General features: G+C 38.1%; 1 protein-coding gene across 2 annotated transcripts in view; it reads left to right on the top strand.

Moving 5' to 3' along the window:
• Lrp1b (LDL receptor related protein 1B) overlaps positions 1-20,733 on the top strand; it is a 2,085,328-nt gene that overhangs the window by 325,813 nt on the left and 1,738,782 nt on the right. The window lies entirely within an intron of this gene.

Genomic DNA, 20,733 nt, shown 5'->3' with positions numbered 1-20,733 from the left:
GGAGGGTGGGGGAGGAGGTGGAAGAGGAGGAAGAGGAGGAGGAGGAAAGAAAACAATTTCTTTGCTTGGAGAACCTTAGCAGCTGTTTTATTTCAGTTGTCAATAGCTATCACTGGGCTACATGCCCATGCTTTACCTCCCTGCCCTCACACTAATGAGGATTTTCAAAAATGATAAAAATTGGCAGTAATAAGCAATATCCTGTACACGTCTTTTTCTCTCCCTGCCAGCCAGCTCCTTTCTGTGTGAATTGTTCCACTCTAGTAGTCTTCCAACAACACACAGACAAACCAGTAATTGATCCAATTTCACATTAATGTAAATCTTCATAGTTAGCCTTCTTTTCTCCTGAGACAACAGTTATATGCAAACTTATATGCAATGACCTATATAATGACTATGTTTAGAACCTTGAGAATAGTTGCCCACAATATAACAATGCACTTTAATATCAGGGTAAGAATTTTTGATAACTAGTAGTGTAGTGGTTCAAGCACAGCGTGATGGGTAGAAGACAGTGCATGGCTGCCGAAAGGGCTTAGCCATCTGCTTCACTTCTCAGTGAGGCAGAGATTAGAAAAGGGATGTAAATTTTAGTACCTCCTGGGAGACAGTATAAACAGCACATAGGATTTTTGTGAATAAAGCTTGCAAAGAAACACCAATAATTTAGTATTTTCTTTTATACTTTCAAAGGAGACATATCAGAAATTTACCCTTCCTTCTCACTGTGCAAAAGGAACTCTATCCATTTGTTTCACTGACTGGGCATTGGAGATAGGACAATTAGAAAGCAAATACAGTGTTTTTACTGGAACTTCAGAGGACACAGAACTGCAAAGCTCTAATTCAGTGGTAACAACGGGAGTCAATCATGGTGAAGTGGTGGTTTCTAAAACTGAATTCCTGTATCCTGTGCCTCGTACTAAAAAAGACCTCAGGAATTTAACTCGTGTGTGTGTGTGTGTGTGTGTGTGTGTGTGTGTGTGTGTGTGTGTGTATGCACGTGCGTGTGTGCATGCGTGGTATGTGTGTTCACAGATTGATGATTTTATTTTTTAGATGAGAATATACAAAATTCTGATAGTATCCATTATGAAACGTTAATCCAGTGTATTTGAGCTCCTTTGTGTGGTTCAGTCTCTGTCCCCAAGGGTCCAGGTTAATAGACTCTGTAGGTCTTTCTGAGGAATTCCTGTCTCATCCAGGTCTCTTCCCCCAACTCTTCCACAAGACTCACGGAGAGCTCCTTCTAATCTTTGTCTCTGCATCTCTTTTCCTAGGATTCTGGAAGATATGTATTCACTTTAAGTGACTATTAGCTACAAAGTACAGGATAACTTCACTCCACTCCACAGACCCAGAGAAGCCAAATAAGGAGGAGGGCCCAAGGGAAGATGCTTGAATTTTTTACAAAGGAAAATGATATCAGAGATGGAAGAAGGGAAGAAACTGGGTGGGAGAGGAGAGGGAGAGGAAATGGAATGCGATTGGGAGAATCATTTGTAGGAGGAGTAGTGCAGCGAGAATAAAAATAAGAACAATGGGCAGGGGGCTGAGCATCTATAGGACATGCCAGAGACCCGGGACAGGGAGACGTTGCAAGAATCTATGGAGATTTCTCTGGGTGAGACTCCTAGCAGTGAGGAATATGGACTCTGAAGTGACACTTCCTATAGTCAAACAGGATTCCCAAAGGAAGCTTAAGGACCACATCCCACCCATAAAACTTTCGACCCAAAATGTGTCCTGTTTACAAGATGTCCAATACAGAGGTGAAAGCTAGCAGCAAACCACTGAACTGAGAACAGGACCCCCTTGTGTGGAGTTAGAGGAAGGATTGAAAGAATTGAAGGAGCTTGCAACCCCATAAAAACAACAATGCCAACAAGCCAGAGCTTCCAGGGACTAAACCACTACCCAAAGACTGCACATGAACTGACCCAGGGCTTCAACTGCATATGTAGCAGAGAATAGCCTTGTTGGGGCACCAGTGGAAGGGGAAGCCCTTGGTCCTGCCAAGGTTGGACCCCCAGTGTAGGGGAATATGGGGGGGCACTAAGGGGGAATGTATAGGGGGAATACACTTATGGGGGAGGGGGAGGGGAGGGACCGGGGGCTTATGGACAGGAAACCGGGAAGGGGAATAACATTTGAAATGTAAGTAAATAAATATATCTAATAAAAATTTAAAAATAACAAACAAACAAAAAAAAATCCCATGATGTACAGAGACAGAGCTGGACCAGCGTCAGAAAGAATGGCCAACGAATGACTGGCCCAACTTGAGAACCATCCTATGGGCAAGAACCAATCCCTGACACTATTAGTCATGCTTGCAGACAGGGTCCTAGTGTAATTTCCTTAACTTTTAATTTTGTTTGGGTTATATGTAAGATGTTTGTGTGAGCACAAATGAGTTGCCATTTGCAGCTCTAAAACCACTTTGTGCTTAGTAAGGCATGAAATGTTTGGGGAATGCATAATAATTATAGGAAACTCAAATACACTGGATTAATTTTTCATAATGGAATTTTCAGAATGTTATACATTCTCCTCTACAAAAATAAAATCCATGTGTGAGCGCACAACACCATACATGTACAAGCATACACACAAACATATACACACACAAACATACACACACACACACAAACACACACACACACACACACACACACACACACACTCACACACACCCTTTCCAATCTCTTGGAGATGGTGGTTATTTGAATATTCTGACACTTTTCATACATGTTCTGTAATGAGCATCTGAGAAGGTTGACACCGGCACTCTTAGTCCTGTGCATTGTATTTGAACTGACATTTGACATGAAAGGCAAGAAAGGACATTCATCTTAGTGTTTAAACAAGGGAAAGACAAAGAGAGGGAAGAACACCCTAAATTTCTGGTAAAACAGCTAGCAATTTGCTTGTTTTCTGCTGACTTGCTCAGAGTTCCTTTTTCTGTGTCTTGATATGATATGGGCCAGGAGCCTTTTTGAAGTTTGGTTGCTGCTTCACAGCAAATTACCACAAACTTGGTGTCTCAGTGCCAGAGAGTTTTATGGCTCTGGTGACTTGATGTCTAAATGATGATGTCCCCAGGTTGAGTCCTTTTGAAGGCACAGTCAGCTGTGTTTTCCTGTTTTGTTTTGTTTTTTTTTTTTGTTTTTGTTTTTTGTGTTTTGTTAGCTAGTTAGTTAGTTTATTTGTTTGTTTGTTTGTTTGTTTGTTTGTTTTTGGTAGCTTCTAGAATCCTTCAGGCACCTTGCTGCCTACTTCTTCAGATTTCAAGTATGAGCTGGCATTAGCCATCCTCTCCTGTTCAATCTATTCTAAGATGCTTCACAGTGATTTGTTGCTTCCCTAAACCTGCAGAGTAAACGTCCTACCTAAAAAGTCTTTTTTTTTTAAATTATTTTTGCAATGTTCTTTTTGCTTCGTGAACTGAGCAGTTTGTACGGTGTACAAACTCCAGATGTGAATTTCTTTTCAGTGAGTGCCATGAGTAATCAGTCAACTGCAGGGGATCACATTCAAGTTCACATCTTTATTGATTTTTGTCTAGTTCTTCTAGTTACTAGGAAGACACAGCTCTACGCATAGGCATAAACCAGCTTCAAAATTTATGAACACTTATAGATACTTTCTCTTGGTCCATGCACATATATCAGCACTATAATTATACCACTTGGTTATCACAAGCTTTCTACATGACAATGAGAATGGCTTATTCAATCTCTTATCTCATATCCTGCTAGTGAGACCCAGACCTTCTTCAGTAGGCAGAGCTCTCCTAATTCTCACATAGGTGGTTTCCTAGGTGGATTAAACAAAGACAAACAATATAACTTGCATTATAACTGCATGGTGTCTAGGACTGACTGGAAGTCAACTGTTCATTTCCCTTAGCGAAACAAAATTCCAAACCATTTTTTAATGTATCTGTCTCATGTATGTTCTTCAAAATATGTAAGAGTCAACACACCTTAAAATGATGAATTACCATATACAGACACCCAATTAGATAAGATGGATGAAGCAAAGAAGTGCAGGACGACAGGAACTGGATGTAGATCTCTCCTGAGAGACACAGCCAGAATACAGCAAATACATAAGCTAATGCCAGCAGCAAACCACTGAACTGAGAACGGGACCCCCATTGAAGGAATCAGAGAAAGGACTGGAAGAGCTTGAAGGGGCTCGAGACCCTATATGAACAACAACGCCAACCAACCAGAGCTTCCAGGGACTAAGTCACTACCCAAAGACTATACATGGACTGACCCTGGGCTCCAACTTCATAGGTAGCAATGAATAGCCTAGTAAGTGCACCAGTGGAAGGGGAAGCCCTTGGTCTTGCCAAGACTGAACCCCCAGTGATCGCGATTGTTGGGGGGGAAGGTGGTAATCAGGGGAGGATGGGGAGGGGAACACCCATACAGAAGGGGAGGGGGAGGGGTTAGGCGGATGTTGGCCCGGAAGCCGGGAAGATGAATAACAATCGAAATGTAAATAAGAAATACTCAAGTTAATAAAGATGGAAAAAATGATGAATTACAATTTATTTCACATTCATAGTTAAATTATTAAAGAAAGGATGCTTCAAAGACAAGAAAGCAAAGTGGTCTTCAACTTATTTCTTTAAATTATTGTTGTTGTGTAGTTACATGAGACCCTAGTGGAAAACACCATGATCCTTGGCACATTTCTCTCTTAGTTTTCATGGATGTTTTAATTTTACACTGTATAATATTCAGTACTTAGCATATATTATTATAATCATGAGAGAAGATAGTTTAATTTTAGTGATTGAGTAAACTTCTCCATCACTCTAAAGGTAAAATTCAGCACTAGTTCTCTTTCAGCTTTTATTTTCCCTTGTCTTGTAAAATGCTATGCTGTAAAAAAAAATATAAGAAGCATTTTTGGTTTACATTATTGTCTTCCTTCCAAAAATTTGAAAGTCACATGATTTTTGCTTAATGGAGTACAAGGTGACATTTTAAAATATATACACATTAACTAAATAAACAATGTCATACTTGTTTCTCCAAGTTTTCAGCATTTCTTTATGGACAACATTTTAAGTCGTTTTTATAGGAATATAATTCATTACTATTAACTAATTCACTCTACTGAGATCAAAATATTAGAGCTTATTTCTTGCTCCCAACTATAACATTGTACCTCTTGGCTAAATCTGCACCCCATTCTCACTTTGTGCCTTCTGGTAAGCACAGTTCTATCTTCAATTTTTTAACAATATTATTTTTCTTAAATATTTCATGCATTTACATTTCAAATGTTATCCCCATACCCCCTCTTCCATAACCCCTTGCCCTGCTTCTATGAGGAGTCTCCCATTCCCACCCAGCAACTCCAACCTCAGTGCCCTGGCATTACCCTACATTGAAGAAAAAGGCTTCACAGGACAAGGGGCTTTGTCTCCCATTGATGCTGGACAATGCTATCCTCTACCATATATGTGGCTTGGTTCATGGCTCCCTCCATGTTTACTCATTGTTTGGTGGTTTAGTCCTTGGGAGCTCTGGTGGGGTTTGGCTGGTTGACATTGTTGTTCTTCCAATGGTGTTGCAAACCCCTTCTGCTCCTTCAGTCTTTACACCAACTCCTCCATTGGGGTGCCATTGTTCAGTCCAATGGTTAGCTGCAACCACCCTCATCTGTATCAGAAGGGCTTTCGCAGAGTCTCTCAGGAGACACCCATATCTGGTTCCTGTCAGTAAGCAGTTCTTGGTATCAGCAGTAGTGTCTGGGTTTGGTGGCTACATATCAGATGGACCACAAGGTGGGGCAGTCACTGGATAACCTTTCCTTCAGTCCCTGCTCCACTCTTTGTCCCTGTATTTCCTCCTGTGAGTATTTTATCCTCCTGTATAAGAAGAAATGAAGCATCCATGTTTTGGTATTCATTCTCTTTGGTTTCATATGCTCTGCGAATTTTTTCTTAGGTATTCCAAGTGTTGGGGCTAATATCCACTTATCAATGAGTGTTGTGTGTTCTTTTGTGACTGAGTTACCTCACTTAGGATGGTATTTTCAAGGTCCATCTATTTACATAAGAATTTCATGTAGTCATTTTTTAATTGCTTAGTAGTATTCCATTGTGTAAATGTACCACATTTTCTGTATCCATTCCTCTGTTGAGGAACATCTGGTTTTTTTTTCAAGCTTCCGATTATTATAAATAGGGCTGCTATGAACATAGTGGAGCATGTGCCCTTGTTAAATGCTGGAGCATCTTTTGGGTATATGCCTAGGAGTGGTATAGCTGGGTCCTCATGTAGTACAATGTCCAATTTTCTGAGGAAACTCCAGACTGATTTACAAATTGGTTGTACCAGCTTGCAATCCTACCGACAATTGAGGAGCGTTCCTATTTTTCCACATTCTTGCCAGATTCTGCTGTCACCTGAGTTTTTTATCTTAACCATTCTGACTGGTGTGAGTTGGTATCCAGGGTTGTTTTGATTTGCATTTCCCTGATGACTAAAATATTGAATATTTCTTTAGGTGCTTCTCAACCATTTGGTATTCTTCAGTTGCTAATTTTTTGTTTAGCTCTGTACCCCATTTTTAATAGAATTATTTGGATTTCTCGAGTCTATCTTCTTGAGTTCTTTTGTATATATTTGATATTAGTCCTCTATAGGATGTAGGATTGGTAATGATTTTTTTCCAATCTGTTCAATACCATTTTGACCTATTGACAATGTCCTTAGTCTTACAGAAGCTTTGCAAATTTATGAGGTCCCATTTGTTGATTCTTGATCTTAGAGCATAAGCCATTAGTGTTCATTTCGAGAAAATTTCTCCTGTGACTATGTATTCAAGGATCTTCCCCTATTTCTCCCCTATTAGTTTCAGTGTATCTGGTTTTCTGTGAAGATCTTTGATCCGCTTAGACTTGAGCTTAGTACATGGCCAAAAAATAAATGGGTCAATTTGCAATCTTCATTTTATCATTGGATATTTTTATTTACATTTAAAATGATATCTTCTTTCTCCCATCAAACCAACCACCCCCCATTCTGCCTCCCCACCCTGACATTCCCCTACACTCAGGGGTCCAGCCTTGGCAGGAGCAAGGGCTTCTCCTCCCATTGGTCCCCAACAAGACCATCCTCTGCTCCATATGCAGCTGCAACTGGTCTGTCCATATTCCATATATACCCTTTAGATAGTGGTTTAGTCCCTGGGAGCTCTGGTCGGTTGGTATTGTTGTTCTCATGGGGTTGTAAATCCCTTCAGATTCTTCAACCCTTTCTCTAACTCCTCCAATGTGGACCACATTCTCAGTTAAACAATTGACTGGGAGCATTTGCCTCTGTATTTGTCATGCTCTGGCTCACCCTCTCTAGAGATAGCTGTATCCGGCTCCTGTCAGCATGCATTTCTTGGCATCAGCAATATTGCAAGGGTTGGGTGGCTATATGTATATTCTAGATTTTCATGTGGGGCAGTCTCTGAATTGCCATTCCTTCAGTCTGCACTTTGGTCATCCTTCTTCTTGAACCTCATGTGGCCTGTGGATTTTATCTTGGATAATTTAAGCTTTGGATTAGTATTCACTTATCGGTGAGTGCATAACTTGTGTGTGTGTGTGTGTGTGTGTGTGTGTGTTTTGTGATTGTGTTACCTCATTCAGGATGATATTTTCTAGTTCCATCCATTTGCTTATGAAATTCATGAAGTCATTGTTTTTGATAGCTGATTAGTACTCCATTGTATAGAAATTTTCTATATCCATTCCATTCCTCTGTTGAAGAATATCTGGGTTTTTTCCTAGCTTCTGGCTATTATAAATAAGGCTGTTATGAAGATAGTGTAACATGTATCCTTCTTATATGTTGGAGCATCTTTTGAGTATATGCCCAGGAGTGGTATAGCTGGGTCTGCAGGTAGTACTATGTCCAATTTTCTGAGGAAACTCCAGCCTGATTTCCAGAGTGCTTGTACCAGCTTGCAATCCCACAAACAATGGAGGAGTGTTCCTCTTTCTCCACATCCTTGCCTGCATCTAGTGTCACCTGAGAGTTTTATCTTAGCCAATCTAACTGGTATAATGTGGAATCTCGTGGTTATTTTGATTTGCATTTTCCTGATGACTAAGGATGTTGAACATTTAAGTACCTCTTAGCAATTCAATATTTCTCAGCTGAGAATTCTTTGTGTAGCTCTGTACGCCATTTTATAAGAGGGTTATTTGATTCTCTCGAGCCTAGCTTCTTGAGTCCTTTGTATATATTGGATATTAGCCCTCTATAGAATGTAGGATTGGTAAAGAGCTTTTCCCAATCTGGTGGTTGCAGTTTTGTCCTGATGAAAGTGTCCTTTGCCTTACAGAAGCTTTGCAATTTTATGAAGTTCCATTTGTTGATTCTTAATCTTAGAGCATAAGCCACTGGTGTTTTGTTCAGGAATTTTCCCCAAAGCCCATGTGTTCGAGGATCTGCCCCATTTTTTGCTTTTATTAGTATGATTGCATCTGGTTTTATTTGGAGGGCCTTGATCCACTTGGACTTGAGCTATAAGAATGAATCAATTTGCATTCTTCTATGTGCTGACATGCAGTTGAACCAGCACCACTTGCTGAATATGCTAAACTTTTTCCATTGGAAGGTTTTAGCTCCTTTGTTAAAGATGACATAAGTATATGGGTTCATTTCTGGGTTTTCAGTTCTATTCCATTAATCTACCTGCCTGTCTCTATACCAATTCCATGCAGTTTTTTATCACTATTGCTCTGTAATACAGCTTGAGTTCAGGGTTGACGATTCCCCCAGAAATTATTTTATTGTTGAGGATAGTTTTTGCTGTCCTTGGTTTTTTGTTATTCCAAATGAATTTGCAAATTGCTATTTCTAATTCTTTGAAGAATTGAGTTGGAATTTTGATGGAGATTGCATTGAATATGTAGACTGTTTTGGCAATATGTCCATTTTGACTATATTAATCCTGTCAATCCAGGAACATGGGATATCTTTTCATCTTCTGAGATCTTCTATTTCTTCTTTAGAGAGAGACTTGGAGTTCTTTCCTATAGATGTTTCACTTGCTTGGTTAGAGTCACACTGTGGTATTTTGTATTATTTGTGCCTATTGTGAAGGGTGTCATTTCCCTAATTTCTTTCTCGGCTTGTTTCTCTTTTGTGTAGAGGAAGGCTACTAATTTATTTGAGGTAATTTTATGTCCAGCCACTTTGCTGAACTTGTTTATCAGGCTTAGTAGTTCTCTGGTGGAACTTTTGGGTTAAATTAAGTATACTATCATATCATCTGTAAATGTGGTATTTTGAGTTCTTCCTTTCCAATTTTTATCCCTTTGACCTCCTTTTATTGTCTGATTGCTCTGGCTAGGACTTCTAGAACTATATTGAATAAGTAGGGAGAGAGTGGGCAGCCTTGTCTAGTCCCTGATTTTAGTGGGATTGCTTCAAGTTTCTCTCCATTTAGTTTGATGTTGACTACTGGCTTGCTGTATATTACTTTTCCTATGTTTGGGCCTTGTTTCCAATGTATGGGCCTTGAATTCCTGATCTTTCCAAGACTTTTACTACAAAGGGTGTTGAATTCTTTCAAATACTTTCTCATTATCTAATAAAATGATCATGTAATTTTTTTCCTTGAGTTTGTTACATAAAGTTGACAGATTTCCTTACATTGAACTATCCTAGCATCCCTGGGATGAAGCCTGCTTCATCATGTTGAATGATTATTCTGATGTGTTTTAGATTCGGTTTGTGAGAATTTTAATGAGTATTTTTGCATTGATACTCATGAGCAAAATTGGTCAGAAGTTCTTTTTCTTTGTTGGGTCGTTTCTGGTTTAGGTATAAGTGTTATTGTGGCTTCAAAGAATGGACTGTGTAATGTTCTTTCTATTTCTATTTTGTGGAATATTTTGAAGAGTATTGTTATTAGAGAATACTGCACTAAATCCATCTGGTACTGTGCTTTTTTTTTTTTTTTTTTTTTTGGTTGGGAGACTTTTAATGACTGCTTTGAGTTATTTGAGTAGAGTGTTGTCCAACATCCATGTGTATGTGGGCTTTCTGAGGATTTTGCTGTTATTGAGTTGTTTATATGGTTTATCTGATACTGATTTAAATTTGGTACTGGTATTTGTGTAGAAAATTGTCCATTTCTTCCAGATTTTCCAGTTTTGTTGAACATAGGCTTTGGTAGTAGAATTGGATAATTATTTCAATTTCCTAAGTTTTTGTTCTGTCTCCCTTTTCTGATTTTGTTGATGTGGATACTTTTTATGTGCCCTCTGGCTAGTCTGGCTAAGGGTTTATCTATTTTGTTGATTTAGTTTTGTTGATACTTTGTATAATTTTTTTTTGATTTGTTGTTTTCAGCTCTGAGTCTGATTGTTTCCTGTCCTGTGCTCCTCTTGGATGACTTTTCTTCTTTTTTGTTTAAGAGCTTTCAGGTATGCTCTCAGTTGTTAGTGTTTTCTCTGTCCAATTTCTTTTTGGAGGCACTCATATCTATGAGTTTTCCTCTTTGCACTGCTTCCATTGTATCCCCCAAGTTTGGGTATGTTGTGCCAGCATTTTCATTAAATTCAAAAAAGTCTTTAATTTCTTTCTTTATTTCTTCCTTTACCAATTTGTCATTTGAGTAGAGTGTTGTCCAACATCCATGTGTATGTGGGCTTTCTGAGGATTTTGCTGTTATTGAGTACCAGTCTTATTCCATGGTAATCTGATAGAATGCATGGGATTTTTTCCATCTGCTTGTATCTATTGAGGACTGTTTTGTGACTGATTCTATGTTCAATTTTGGAGAAGGTAAAATGAGGTGCTGAGAAGAAGGTATATTCTTCTGTTTTAGGATGAAATGTTCTATAGATGTCTGTTAAATCCATGTTTCATAATTTCTGTTAGTTTCAAATTTCGGTTAGTTTCACTGAGTCTCCATTCAGTTTCCATTTCCATGATCAGTCCATTGATGATAGTGGTATGTTGAAGTCTCATAATTTTAGTTTATGTGTTGTAATATATGCTTTGAACTTTAGTAAAGTTGTTTTTAATGACTGTGGATGCCCTTGTATTTAGAGCATTTCAGATTGTGAGTTCATCTTGATAGACTTTTTCCTTGGATGAGTATAAAGTGTCCTTCCTTATCTTTTTTGATAACTTTTGGTTGAACATCAATTTTATTTGATATTAGAATAGCTACTCCAGTTTGTTTCATGGGACTGTTTACTTGGGAAATTTTTTCCCAGCCTTTTACTCTTAGGTAGTGTCTGTCTTATTGCTGATGTGTGTTTCCTGTATGCAGCAAAATGTTGCGTCCTGTTTATGTATCCAGTTTGTTAGTCTATGTTTTTTTACTGGGTAATTGAGTCTATTGATATTAAGAAATATTAATAATAGTGATTGTTTCCTGTTATTTTTGTTGTCAGAGGTAGAATTATGTTTATATGACTCTCTTCTTTGGGTATGTTGCAGTAAGATTCTTTCTTGCTTTTCCTAGGGTGTAGTTTCCCTCCTTGTGCTGGAGTTTTCCATCTATTATCCTTTGTAGGACTGGATTTATGGAAAGATATTGTGTCACTTTGGTTTTGTCATGGAATATCTTGGTTTCTCCATCTATGTTAATTGAGATTTTGGCTGGATATTGTAGCCTGGGCTGGCATTTGTGTTCTCTTAGGGTCTGTATGGTATCTATCCAGGGTCTTCTAGCTTTCATACTCTCCGTTGAGATTTCTGGTGTAATTCTGATATGTCTGCCTTTATATGTTACTTGACCTTTTTCCCTTACTGTTTTTAATATTCTTTCTTAGTTTTGCATATTTGGTGTTTTAATTATTATGTGACTGGAAGAATTTCTTTTCTGGTCCAATCTGTTTGTAGTTCTTATAGGCTTCTTGTATGTTCATGGACATCTCTTTCTTTAGGGTAGGTAAGTTTTCTCCAATAATTTTATTCAAGATATTTACTGGCCCTTTAAGTTGGGAATCTTAGTTCTATTCTATACCTATTATTCTTAGGTTTGATCTTATTATGTCCTGGGTTTTCTGGATGTTTTGGGTAATGAGCTTTTGCGTTTTGCATTTTCTTTGAGTATTGTGTCAATGTTTTCCGTGGAATCTTCTGCCCTTGAGAATCTTTCTTCAGTCTTTTGTACTATTTCAGTCGTGCTTTCCTCTATGACTCCTGATCTCTCTCCTAAGTTTCCTATCTCCAAGGTTTTATCCCGTTTTGATTTCTTTATTGTTTCTATTTCCATTTTTAGATCCTGGATGATAATTCCTTCACCTGTTTGGTTGTGTTTCTGTAATTCTTTAAGGGATTTTTGTGTTTCCTTTTTAAGGGCTTCTACTTGTTTACCTGTGTTGTTCTATATTTTTTAAGGGAGTTATTTATGTCTTTCTTAAAGTCCTCTATCATTATCATGAGATGTGATTTTAAATCCAAATCTTCCTTTTCCAGGGTACTGAGATATTCAGTATTTGCTGTGGTGGAAGACATGGGTTCTGGTGATACAAAGTAATCTTGCTTTCTGTTGCTTAGTTTCCTGCCTTTGCCTCTCATCATCTGGTTATCTCTGATGTCAGTTGGTCTTGCTGTCTCTGACTGGAGCTTGTCTCTCCTGTGGACCTGTGAGCATATCTGTGATCTTTGGAGTGAGAGCACTCCTGGAAGAACAGCTCTCTGTTGGGAGTTTTTGGGTCTGAGATCTGTGGGACAGCTCCAGCTCTGGGTACAGATAGAGACCAGACAGTTGTGTCTTAGGCTGCCTTGTGGCTCCCACAACCCATGTGCTCCTGGGGTGACTCTTCTTGGACAGTCAATGGGGAGATAGTAGGGTCTCACTTGTGTGCTGAGGGCTTAGGAGGGAGAGTGCTCTGGCAGACCAGCTATCTGCAGGCAGGTTTTATGTCAAAGGTCTGTGGAACAGTCATATCTATTATTATTATTATTATTATTATTATTATTATTATTATTGGAATACTTTTATAAATTCCACACAAAAGTAATATCTGCATTGTGTGGTTTTGCACTGTCTATTTTATGTCAATTAGCATAAGGTTCTCCAGTTTTACCAATCTTGTCTTCATTAACAAGATTTTACAATTTTTATGTACTCTGTAGGAAAAGCATCTCATTGAATGTTTCCTGTAATTCTTTAAGGAATAGATACCATACTATTAGCCAAAAAGATGTTCCTATAAAATAGGTATGAAGAGGTAGAGAAAAGATAGTCACAAACTTGAAACCAGGTGATATTTCTAGTAAGTTCTAGGTCAATCATAGTGAGATCCTGTCTTATAAAAAGAAAGAAAGAAAGGATGCCATGTGTGTCCTGTGATTGAACTCTCAGTTTCAAGCTTGGTGTCAAGCTCCCTTGCTAGCTGAGCTGCCTTGCTGTTGTGCATTTAATTTTTTTTTGAAGTTTTGAGCTATCATGACATGTAACAAAGCATGCTCACCAGGTAGGCATTGTACATAACTGAGCTACTATATTTAATGTGGAAAGGGCATGCCTTATAAACAAAACCACAGGAAAAGTAGAAAACCTGTAAGACTATGATGCCCAGAAATAGGAAACTGGAAAGAAAATGATGAGAATTTCAAAGTCATCCTTGGTTACTTAGTGACTTAGAGGCCATCCTATGTGCTATTGAGACTCTCTCAAAAACCACCAACAGTTCTAAAATGTATACTGAGTTTTCAAATGACAGTAGGAAAAAGTATTAAGAAAGAAGTTCCAAGGGTCTGGAGAGATGGCTTTCAAGGTTCTTGCATAGGATGCAGGTTCAGCACAAAGATAGCAGCCCATGACTGTAAACTATATTTACTGCCTGTAAATATAGTTCCAAAAGAATACACTGCCCTCTACTGGGCTCTAAGTGCTTGCCCATGAATGTGGTAGACATATGTTGTTTCAAGCTTAGACACACATATTCATTAAAGTAATTCAAAATGAATTTGAAAAGAAAATAAAACAGAAAGAAGCCCTCAAAGCATATTATTTGAAACAATTCAAATGACCATCTGAGGTCATTGTTCTTCTTCCATATACGTATATTTTTCTGGCTTAAAACAAGAAAAGGGATCAAGGTATTTTGAAAACTCATTAACTAGAATGATTCCTTTAACTTTACACAAATGCCTTAGAAAACTCAGGAGGAATTAGCAATACATTTAAGTCTTTATGAGTTCTCTTCTGATGATCAGCATCCACAAGAGACAAAAGTGATAAAAGCATGTTTCACTTTAGAAATGATGAATGAGGGGTTGGGGATTTAGCTCAGCGGTAGAGCGCTTGCCTAGCGAGCGCAAGGCCCTGAGTTCGGTCCCCAGCTCCAGAAAAAAAAAAAGAAAAAGAAAAAAAAAGAAAAAAAAATAGAAATGATGAATGAATATGTGTTACTCATATGAGTAACATTATCTATTCCATGTTTCAGTCACCATTGAGATGTGAAGAGAATGAATTGATTTTCACTAAATTTTGATGTCATAGCACTTTCCTAACAATTTGCAGTACAAGTGTTGTTATTGTTCTTTAAGGTACTTACTCTTTTTAATCCTACTTTCTGGTTTTGCTGGCTCATTAGCCACTGAGTGCATATGTATCCCTCCTCTATGCCTTAGTTTATAAAATTTACTATCAGTTTTTGTAACGTCTATTGGCTCTAAATTTCTCTATTATACCTTGTTAGCAATAAAAGTGCTCAGTAATGTAAAACATTAATAGTAAGGGTAATGATATAAGATTATTGCACATGGATATGGTGAAAGTAGGCAAGGATATAGAAGGATACTCAATACATCCTAATTGAATTGATAGATAATAGTTTTGGTGTTTGTACTGATTGTCCCCATTTTTTTTAAAGATCTATATTATCAGTTCATCTGATAAGATCATAAAAATTAACTACTCTGGCAATACATATATAAAACTCTATCATTGAAGGTTATAAGTGTAAATTACAATAAAGTTATCAGAATATTTTCATGTAGGCACAAACATTATCATAGTAAGATCTTACTAAGAACCCAATGAATCTATTTTCTGTAAGCTGCAGGCCCACTTTCCTTGTATTTCTCCACATTGACTAAGGTCTCTTTGAAGAGGTGAATGCATGCTGCTGTCATGTTTCTCCTTAGAGGAAATGAGCAGCAATGACATTCACAGAAGCTTCTATTAATATTAGTATTAATATTATTGTAGAGACACCATTTTTTCTACAATAAAGAGGCTATGTTATACACAACAGATTATCTCACAAGTCCCGGTGAAACATTTAAGTCTTATGAGTAGAAAGTTCACATTTCAGTAATTCTTTTAATATTTATTTATATCTATCCATGTTCTATCTGCATATATACCTGCAAGCCCAAAAAGTGCATTAGATCTGATTCTAGGTGATTGTAAGCCATCTATAATGGACCACATGGTGACTAGAAATTGAACGTAGGACTTCTGGAAGAGCAGCTAGTGCTCTTAACTGCAGAGTCGTTACTCCAGTTCCAAACATTGGACAGAGGTCAGGGACCACTATGGAAGAGTTAGGCGAAAGATAGAAGGCCATTACGGAAGTGACAACTCTACAAGAAGACATAGCATGGACTCCGGGGAGCTCCCAGAGTCAGAGCCACCTACCAAAGAGCATACATGTGCTGGCCTAAGAGCCTCAGAACTTTTGTAGCAGAGGGTTGCCATGTTTGTCCTCAGTGGGAGAGGATGCCTCTAACCCTGCAGAGACTTGATGCACAGGGGTGGGGGATATGTAAGTGTCCTCTCAGAGGCAAAAGGAATAAAGGATGGGGGAAGAAACTCTCTGACATGGGACCAGGACGAGGACCGCACTTGGAATGTAAATGAATGAATGATAAATAAATAAATGATTAATAAATAAATCTATCTTAAATCAGAATATATATACACATATATGTATATGCATTTTAATTATCTTTTTTTTACATTCTAGTTGTTATTCCCCTCTGGTCCACCTTCCCACAGTTCCTCATCCTATTTCTTCTCCCCCAACTCCAAGAGGATGTCCCCAACCCAACCCCTGCCCTCCACTCCCTTGGGCCTCAAGTCTCTCCAGGTTTAGGTGAATCTTCTCTCACTGAGGCTAGACCAGGCAGTCCTCTGCTGTATAAATGTCAGGGACCTCATATCAGCTAGTATATACTGCCTGGCTGGTGGCTCAGTGTCTGAGAGATCTTGGAGGTCTAGGTTAGTTGAGACTGTTGGTCTTCCCATGCTGCCCTCTCCCGCAGCTTCTTCTAGCCTTTCCCTATTTAACCCCAGGGGTCCCTGGATTCTGTCCAGTCAGCTGCTTATTGGACCTCTCAGAAAATAATTACCTCAAAATCCTGAAGAGAAAAATAATCTTGAGATTGTATCCAGTGCTTATGCAACTGAACTTAAAATACATGGTTGAAAACAAACTGATGAACCATAGAAACCATTTAAATGTCATTTTCTGAAGACATACAATGGTCCCCCAAATGAAAGCAATGTAAAGGTATTCTTCTTGTTATTGTAATTGTATGTGTGAGTGTGTGTACTCATGTGCATGTGTGCACATCCATATCACTGGGTACTTTTGCAGGTCACATGAGGCTCTACAACCTCTGCCTAACTGCTTATTGAATCTCAGATACTACGGTTGAAAATCTAGTCCTTTCTCCCTTCATCTTCACATCTCCTAATGAATCGACTTCCAACTTTCTTACCTTACAATTTTTAGGATTTAAATTTTTATCATTTCTTCTGAAATTTATAATTAAATATTTTACCATTCATGTATATTCCTTTTTGGATGTCTCCCAAATATACCAGACTCTTTATATAATTCTGACACGTAGTGAAGAAAAGGAGATGGTGAGGTTCTTTTTGCTTCCTCATAAAATGTGTTCGAATTTGTTCCATCAATGTGTGCATCTATTCAACCACCTCACCGATCTTCCACATCTCCTTTATTTCCTTTCACTTTGCAGTTAATTTTCATGGCAACAACCAGGGATCCCTTAGAAAATCTGGGTTTATATATAGCCCAACATTCTGCTCCAACTTCTCCACTTACCTCAGTTCTCTTAGGGAAAATGCCAGGCTTCATGTCTGCTCCACAATCCTTATAGTTCCACTTTGTTTCTTCCTATTTTGTCCTTTCCTTTATCATCCTGATCTTATTATCCCTTCAATTTATTTACTATTTTTTTCTTAGTCTGCCATCTTTAACACATTGTCTTTTATTTAAAAGAATGTCAAGCTCAATTTTTTTCTTTTTTAAAAAAACTTATTTTTCTTGGATATTTTATGTATTTACATTTCAAATGTTATCCCATTTCCCCCTCTCCCATTACCTCTCCTCTCTCCTCCCTGCTTCTACGAGGATTCTCCCACTTCCACCCACCCTACTCCCACCTCAACAGCCTGGAATTCTCCTACACTGGAGAAATGAGTCCTGACAGAACCGAGGGCTGTTGCTCCTATTGATGCTGGACAATGCCATCCTCTGCTACATATGTGGCTGGAGTCATGGATCACTCCATGTGTACTCTTTGGTTGGTGGTTTAGTCCCTAGGAGTTCTGGTAGAGTCTGGTTGGTTGATATTGTTGTTCTTCCCCTTTCAACTCCTTCAGTCTTTAAAAGTTTCTAGTCTCATCTGGTCACACTCCTGTGACATCTTCCTTACAATCATAAACTCGATCCTTGGCGCTCACAGAGAGGGAACCACCAACCAAAGAGCATACACAGGCTTAACCTGGGACTCTCCACACGTGTGTAGCAGATATGCAACTTGGTCTTTATGTGGATTCCAAACAACTGGAGCACGGGCTATCACAAAGGCTGTAGAATATCTTCTTTAACCTGGGCTGCCTTGTCTGGCTTCAATTCAAGAGGAAGCACCTAGCCTCAAAGAGACTTGAAGTACCAGGGTTGGGAATACACAGAACCCTCCACCCACTCAAAGGAGAAGGGGAAGGTGAGCAGAGAAAGGATCATAGCAGGGGGGACCAAGAGAGGGGCAGTGAGTGGTAGGTAAAGGGAATAAATAAAAAATAAATAAATGTGAGCATATGAAATTATAAAAAAAGAAAAAATATTCTCCAATACAGATTCCCACCTCTTAATTTTTACTGTTTCCTTAAGAAGTTATACCTCATAAATACAGTTATCTCATTTCTCTCTGTTTTGTTTTATCACTGCACAAAAATATAATTGACACTGCATAATGGCAGGTAATTCTGGGTTTTAGTTCTTTATATAATTTTTGTTTTCCTTTTCCACAAGTGCATAGAATAAATTAAGATATGAAGTCTGTCATAGTTTCATCTGTCAACTTGGAAGGAAGATTGAGTTATCTGGGAATAAGAAACAACAATTAAAGAATTGATAACAACATATTGGCCTGTGAGCTTGTCTCTGGGGCATTTTTTAATTACTATTTGATTTCGTAGGGCCCAGCCCACTGTGATCAGTGCCATTCCTAGACAGTTGACCCTGGACTTTTAAATCAGTGCATGTGATGATCTCTGATGTCAAGGCCACCTTTCCCTATATAGTGAGTGGCAAGACAGTAAAGTCAATAAAGAAAACAAAACGAAGCAAAACAAAACACTCTTTTGAAAAGAAACAAAAAAGAACAAAAGAAGGAAAGAAAGAAAGTAATAAAAATGAAACCATCTGATCATCAATTTCCATGTTGACATACATGAGATCATGTAAAGCATTTGAAATAGTTATAAATCCTTAATTCTTATACTTATGACTTCCAGCAGAATATTTGCATAAGTTCCCACTACATTTTAGCTACATTGTCCTGGCTTCTTCTCTAGACAATTGCAAGAGTCTCTGAACAGAAAGCTACATGAAATGTCTCTGATTAATCTTTATTCAGTGCTTCCTGTAGTTTTAAAATTCTCTCCACAGGAACCAGGCTGACCCAGCTCATCCTCTGACCAATTCTTCTGAGATGGTCTATTCCAGTGACAGAAACAGTTGTCCATGCTCCTCCACACTTCTTTATACTCATAACAAAAAGTTATTGTGTTGAGTTAGTCATAGGCTATATGCAACTATTTAAAGACCTTTGGTAGGCTCTAAGCCTTTATCTTCAACTTTATAAAAATTGTTTGCAGTTTGGGAAGAATAAAGGAAGAGAAATTTTTCATCTTAACCTAATACAGTAGTTACCGACCTGCAAACCATCCATTATGGATTTTACGGAGTAAACAGGGTTAATAACTTGTTACCTACTGTAGTATTGTTGAGACTTTCTTAGACATTTGCAGTTATTCATATTTAAATCATATTTGCCTCTATATTTAAGCATACGGATTTGAATTAAATCCTATATTTTTTCCTAAACAAACTCTGAATGTTATGTTTCTGCCTGAAGCCAAATTTAAGTCTTAACTACAACATGTAAACATATTTATAAATACCAGATTTGAGTGAAAGAGTACGAATCTAACTTGACTATCATTTAATGTGCGTCCACTAAAATTCGGAAGAAAGCTCCAACTACCCTCCTTTAAGAAACCGTTTGAATTTTATTGTTCAATGACTGTGTAGGTGTAGGGGTTTCTGTCTGCCTGCCTGCCTAATGTTTGAGTGAAGAAAGATGTGTGGGAGCAAACACATGGCCTTGCAGACATTAGGTTCTGGTACTGGCTACTTTTATGCCAACTTGACACAAACTAATGTCATCTGAGGCACGGGAACTTCAATTGAGAAAACGCCTCCAAATTATTAGAGTTTAGACAAGCTTGTAGCACATTTTCTTAATTAGTGACTGATGGAGAAGAGCCCAGCCTATTGAAATATGGGTTCATCCCTCATTTTATGGTCCATAGTTCTATAAGAAACAGGCTGAGCAAGCCACGAGAAACAAGTCAGTATGCAAGGCTTGGTCGTTCCTGTCTTAAGGTTTCTTCTGTTTCTGTTTGAGTTTCTGTCCTGGCTTCCTTCTATGACAGACTACAGTGTAGATGTATAATACAAAGAAACCCTTTCCTTTCCAAGTTGCTTTTTTTGTATTTCATTGTAGGAATACATACCCTAGGTCAATTCCTCCTCTACACCTAGGCTATGTGCTGTTAACGCCCAGCTATCTGTACACTTGGCTTCATCTTTCCACTTTTATTTGTTAATTAAAATTTTTATATGAGTACACAAAGTGTTCCATCAGACCCCTTCGGAAAAAAAAATATGGATTTTTACATTTATTACCCTGTAGCATAAAACCTATGGCCAAACTGATGTGTTCAAGTAAATTTATCACAAAACCATGAGGGTGGTAATATAGGTACTGTTGATGAATTTGGTAAATGTGACAGAGTACAATGTGAGTTCTTAGACACTATTAACAGTATGAGAATGGAAAAGAAGTTAAAATTTAGCATTTGTTCATTAAGGATGCGGGTTTATATCTGTTTGCAATAAATTTACTGAAAGTTATACTGCTGGAGAAACAAGAAAATATAAAGTATGGTAGGAAAAAAACCCAGTATAGCTCATTTAATCTAATGTAATACTGATTATAAGGTGATCAGGTGGAGCAGTAGCTTGCATAGTGCTAAGAAACGAAAGTAAAAATGAGATTGAAATGAATCCATGTTACCTAAACCATGTTACTTCATGGCTCGCATCCACTGTAGAAAACGTTCTTAATTGGTGCATGTTAAAGCAGAGAATTTTCGCAGGTAGAACCGTAAGTTAGAAAT

Source organism: Rattus norvegicus, chromosome 3 (assembly GCF_021556685.1).
Source record: "Rattus norvegicus strain SHRSP/BbbUtx chromosome 3, alternate assembly SHRSP_T2T, whole genome shotgun sequence".
Classification (NCBI taxonomy): Eukaryota; Metazoa; Chordata; class Mammalia; order Rodentia; family Muridae; genus Rattus; species Rattus norvegicus.
The sequence above is the reverse complement of the archived record's forward strand: the minus strand, read 5'-3'. Positions and strand labels throughout refer to the sequence as shown.